This window comes from Lygodium microphyllum, chromosome 8 (genome assembly GCF_053477565.2).
Source record: "Lygodium microphyllum isolate KBCC chromosome 8, Lygodium_microphyllum_v1.1.10, whole genome shotgun sequence".
Classification (NCBI taxonomy): domain Eukaryota; kingdom Viridiplantae; phylum Streptophyta; class Polypodiopsida; order Schizaeales; family Lygodiaceae; genus Lygodium; species Lygodium microphyllum.
Genome location: NC_141142.1, coordinates 114,799,616 through 114,805,615, shown reverse-complemented (window position 1 = coordinate 114,805,615; position 6,000 = coordinate 114,799,616). Strand labels below are relative to the sequence as shown.

Below are 6,000 nucleotides of genomic sequence, written 5' to 3'. Positions count from 1 at the left end.
TAGTTGATTGTCCTGCGGAAATGTGCATTGAGCTTTCATGAATGACAAATATGGAATCACATAATGTTATGAAGAATGCCCCTTATGTTGAGCAACTTCAACAATTAAGAGATCAGTGGCTAGCATTTGGTTCTCCACCAAAACCCCAACAAGTGCTTTCTAAGACACGCTCTCAAAGAGTACCATGGTAGGTAATCACATATAAGCTTACCTTCTGTTTTTGTGAAGATTAGTGTGATGCTCTTTCTTTTGTTCTATGCTCACTATTTTGATCTTTTTTTTGCAGAGATTTGTGGCATACATTGGAGAAAATTGTGCATCTAGAGATTGCCATATGATTGTTAGCTCCCAAGAAATATTTGATAGTTGGATCAAAATCACGAAGAGATACTCTAGAGGTGAACTTATATCCCAAGAGGAGAGTTCGAGAAAAAAGGGAAGGCAACCTTCTCCTGCTGCATTTCGTTGCCTTATGGGTTTAAAGGATGGAGACATCCTTACACTACAAGAGGAGATCAATGAAGGTCATATCCTTTTTCTTAGAAACAAATGGGATAAGGAAGATATGATTGACATGGAAACAAGGGCTAAGAAAATCAAGCAAGATAGGGTCCTAAAGGAGGAATTAGTCACTCTTTTCAATGCTTCAGTTCCAGAAAGTAGCGCTGTGATGAAGACTTGGGAAGAGATTGTTGATGATTATGATATCAATGATGAAGTCTACACAAAGATTTTAGGCATTTGCAATGATTGGGTATCAAAGAAGCTCACACGTGGAGCTGGTGCAGGGTCCCTACCAAATGCAGTAAAAGATATTGTGAGCTTCCTAATTGGGAAAAAGTAAAATCCTCTTCAATCCTCCACTACTTCCCCTTGGCGTGTATATGTTGTCGGATGCAATCTAGAAACCTTTGATCTTATACATAATGTTTATAGAGATCCAATTACCATTGGGGTTGTTGTTCTAGATGCAGCACATGGGGTTGAGGGAATGAAATGGGACTCTATAAATTTTAGAAAGGTTGTATCCACTCTACTACAAATGACATGTGAACCTAAAAAATTCATGTTGTTATCATTTCTTGATCGAAAGAAAATGGCAGCTTTGGAAAATGCTCTTGAAAGCATTTCTTGCAAGTATCGCATGCTAGTTGGTAGTGTTGACTTCCTATCAATGGATAGAACGTTTGCTTTTGGATCTATAGATTCTTTTGTGGTTTTGACATTAGTGACCATGGAGAAAAGCTTCATCAATTTTGAGCGATATATAAACAATGTCAACAAGCCTTCCATTTTGGACTTTGAAGGCTTGGACAAGGAGTGAAATGATGAATATCTTGAAGAAGAACAAAGGATTGCAAAGGACATTTTGAGAAAGAAAATGAAAGTTATGGAAACTACAATCAAAGCATTCAATGATGCTCATGAGGTTGTATTTGATGTATATGCAAGTGGACTTGCATCTAAGGTGGCATTGATAAATCATATGAAGACTATTGCAGTGGTTTGCAACATTCAAGAGCAAAGAGAGGTTGAAGCACAATTGTGGAGGGTCCATGAGAGTGCCAAACAAAATTCAAACTCCTAAGAGGTTACTTCTACTAAAGTCCAAGTTCTTGAAGTACCACCCGAGGGCATAGAAGAATCAAGCCAAGATATAGCAAGTCTAATTATGAAAGAGAAATTAAGGGCTACTCCAGGTGTTTAAACTCCGTTCCTTCTCCTTTCATCAAGAAAGACACATTGATGTAATTTTGATTTTTTTCTTGAGAAGTTACTTCCATTAGCATTTGCAATATTTTCTTTCTTTGATGATATTAATTAAAGAAACTATGTCTTTGGTTTTTAAATTTTTTATAAAAGGTACCAAGTATGTTTGGTTTAAAAAATGTATTTAAGTAAATATTTTACCAAATCAGTATTAAAGAGCTCATTAAAATTTATCATCCTTTGCAAGGATAACTATTTAATTGTAATCTAGTGTGTAAGAATACTTATCATAATGAAAAGTTTGAGCTAGCTATGCAAAATTTACTTAAGTCTATTTTAGATCTTATTTCAATTAAACTCTTATATGTGTTGTGTTATGATCTTGTCATGTTAATTTTGGTTAGATTTGTCCACATGGTCAAATCTCTTATCTCTTATAGCCTCTTTCACTACATCACTAGTGTATGTCTATGCATGTACCTTAGGATAAGAAAGCCAACAATATATTGCACACCCCAAAAAAGATCCATTGCACCTCCCAAAGGAGTTTTACCTCAGTAATAAATATTGCAACAAATAAATCTCTCCAATGTATCTTTTGAGATGTGTATATGGAATATTAAGGTAAAATCCTTGTTACAATTCGTGAGTTTAAATATCTATGGGATATAACTAGTTCAAAAATAGAATGGTTAGTCCTTAAGAAGAAACTATGAAAACTTATTCAAATAGAGTATAACTTATCTCAATTAAATTGTCATGTGTCACTTATATGTGACATAGTTTTGGTCACATGGTCAAAAGTATCATGTTTAAATTTTCTTTTAATAATTAGGACTAATAAACATCTTCTTTGTACATTCCATTTTGAAGGTCTTTTTAAAAACTGAGTATGTTAAATATTATAATGATAATATAATTTGTGCAACTAATTACAAGAATCTCAAGTATACTTATAACTAGCGATAAAAAGTAGGTATGGAAAAATAACTTTATTAGAATAGATTTTGCTTCAAAAAAATCGTCATATATATTTTTTTCACCTCATGATATTACTTTTGATTAGATTTGGCCACATGGTCAAATGTCTCTTTTCTTAAGACATCATTTTTTAAGTAGTACCTATTTATGTATTTATCAATGTGAAGTTAAATTGCTTTAGTGTTCTATGCCAGTTTATAGCTCAAACATTAGGTAGAATGATGAGGAAGTAAATTAATCTAATGTGCTTCTTTTTCTTCTTTGTAACTTCAACTAAGAAATCTATGGTTGGATATCTAACAGATTCAACAATAGTAGAGCACGATGATGTGATTGATGTTTTCTTGATAAGAAATGCAACACAATTATGCGTAATACTTGATATCAATGGTCTTCTTTTACAACGATGCTTTGCTAAGTCTAAAAGGTTTCAAAGCTTTCAAATGGGAAAGCAATGGCTTGTTCTTCGACCAGGATGTATGGAGTTTCTTGAAGCCTTATTGGCAAGATTCCAAGTGGGAGTTTGGTCAACAGCTTTACATAAGAATGTCATGGCAGTTATTAAGTGCTTGGAGATCCATGCAAAAAGGAAGTATCCTTTCTTCATGATTTGGGGCCAAGAACAATGTCATACACATCGACTCAAATTCATATATAGGCCAAATAAGATGGGAGTAGAAGCAATGTTCAAGCCTTTGAAGTATGTATGGGATCAATATGGAGATGTTTGTTCCAGCTTGCATTATGGCGAGTTCATCCACTGATCATGCTATTTTCAACATCACTAAGCTTGATGGTACGAATTACTCTTACTGGAAGAGCCAGATTTGGCAGGTGTTGGTGCTGAAATCGCAGATCAAACCATTGAAGTTCAGCGGGCATTTGCTGCAACTATGCCAGATGAGGAATGGTTTGAACTTGATGAGTTATGCAAGTCCACTATTGTATTATCTCTCACAAAACATGTTCATTACAATGTATTTGAGGAAGAATAGAGTGCATGGAAGTTGTGGGATAAAATCAAGAATATCTATGACAAGAAAAGTCCAGCGAGTCAGATGTATTGGCTGAAGCAGCTTATGGATCTGTACATGAAGGAGAATGCGACTATGTCTACTCACTTGAGCCAGTTCCATGCTATACTCAAGAAATTGACTTCGCAGGACATCACTTTTGCAGAGGATGTCATTCCTCTTTTCTTGCTTGGTACTCTTAATGAGTCATGGGATGTATTCTGCACTGCATTATGTGCCTCTGTTGCTACCTTGAAATTATCTGATGTTGAGAGTGCTCTTTTGTAGGAAGAGGTTAACCATAAGAATTTGGATGCCTCTCGTGTGTTACATGCTATGACAGTTAGAGGCAGGAATGATGGATATAGAAAGCATGGCAGTGGCAGTGGCCGTGGACGGGATTCTCAAAAATCTCAGTCCAAGTCTCGTGGAGTCACGTAGCAAATCCCGTGGCAGGAATGCAAATGTTACTTGTCACCATTGTGGGAAAAAGGGCCATATTAGGCCACAATGCCATGAATTGTACAATGAAAGGCACAAAGATAAGGGGAAAGACAAAGTGCAGGATAAGTCTTCTAATCGCAGCATAGTGCCTGTAAAGTCCAGTGCTAAAATTGAAGAGATCAATGTTATGCAGCCTAAGGATGTTGATGATGATTATATCCTTGCAGGTTCTTCTAGTACTTCGCAGATGACAAAGATACACTCTATGTATGCACAGTGTTGGCTCTTGGACTCAGGTGCATCCTTTCATGTGATACCTTGCTGAGAGTGGTTTCATTCATACCGTACTGTTTCGGGCTTTGTGCGCTTGGGTGATGATAGATCTCTTGATATTGTGGGCGTTGGTGATGTTAGGCTGGAATTTCCTTCTGGCAGCAGTTTTGTTATGCAGGATGTACATCATGTACATGCTTTGACATGTAGTCTCATATCAGCTGGACAGCTTGATGACGCAGGTTATCATGTATCTTTTGGAGACTTTGCATGGAAGATCACTCGAGGCAGACTTGTGATTGCGAGAGGTGCCAAGGCTGGTAGCCTCTATCCCTTGATTGTATCCGCTTCTTTCCTTGATCATGTTTTGTTTGTGGGTTCTATCCCACATGTATCTCTTTGGCATGCCCGTTTGGGCCATATGTCTTTGAAGGAAATGAAAATGCTTTTTGGTTTGCAGTACTTACTACCCCTTGATTATGCATGTTTTGATTCATGTGAGCATTGTCTTTATGGCAAGCAGACTAGGTCTACGCATAAGAAGTCAGGTAGGTCATGCATGAGTGAGCCCTTGGCATTGGTACATTCGGATGTTTGTGGGCATGCCTTGTCAATCTATGGGTGGTGCAAAGTATGTTGCTACTTTCATAGATGATTTTTCACGGAAATTTTGGGCTTATCCCATTAAGCTAAAATTCAATGTCTTGGCTGCGTTTTAGAGATGGCTTGCACTGGTTGAAAACCAGTCTAGGTATAGGCTAAAATGCCTAAGGACAGATAATGGGGGTGAGTATGTCTCACGTGCTTTTGAGCAGTTATGTGATGAGAGGGGTATTAAGCGTCAATTGACTGCCCCCTACACCCCCCCAGAATTGTTTGGCTAAGCGGATGAATAGAACCATCCATGAGTGTGTATGCAGTATGCTTAGTCATGCAGGCCTACCATAGAGCTTTTGGACTGAAGCAATTAGTACAGCTGTGCATAACATAAATAGATCACCTTCTAGTGGTTTGGATTTCCAGGTTGCAGAGGAGGTATGGACTGGAAAACCTTCCTCTTATGCGCATCTCCGTGTCTTTGGATGTGAGGCATTTTGCCATGTGCCCAGGGACAAGAGAAGTAAGCTGGATCCTAAGAGTGCCAAATGCATTTTCCTTGGTTATGGGGATGCATGCGAGATGGGTTATCATCTTTGGGATCCGCAGGTGTGGAAAGTCATCCGCAGTCATGATGTAGTCTTCCATGAAGACAAGATGCATCGGCAGCCTGAGGGAGTTGTTGAGATCCATAGGGTCATATTTCAAGAGGAGCTGAGAGCTCCCGCACAGCCAGTTGGACAACCTACAACTGTAGTAGATGCTCATGGCAAGGGTGTTGAATAGGCAGCTGGGCAGGCAGCAGAGCCTGCCATGTGACAGTCTGCTAGAGACAAACATCCACCTGATAGATTTCAACCCTCGATGCATTATGTCTTGGTTACAGATGCACGAGAGCCTTTCACTTATGATGAGGCTATGCGCAGGGGTGACAGTCACTCCTGGGGGAGGGCTATGTAGTTTGAGATAGACTCTTTGCATA

At 38.4% G+C, this 6,000-nt stretch overlaps 1 pseudogene; it reads left to right on the top strand.

Annotated features, from left to right (window-relative positions):
• The first annotated feature begins 409 nt into the window (after positions 1-409).
• LOC148032759 (uncharacterized) lies at positions 410-5,837 on the top strand (annotated as a pseudogene).
• The last annotated feature ends 163 nt before the right edge of the window (positions 5,838-6,000 follow it).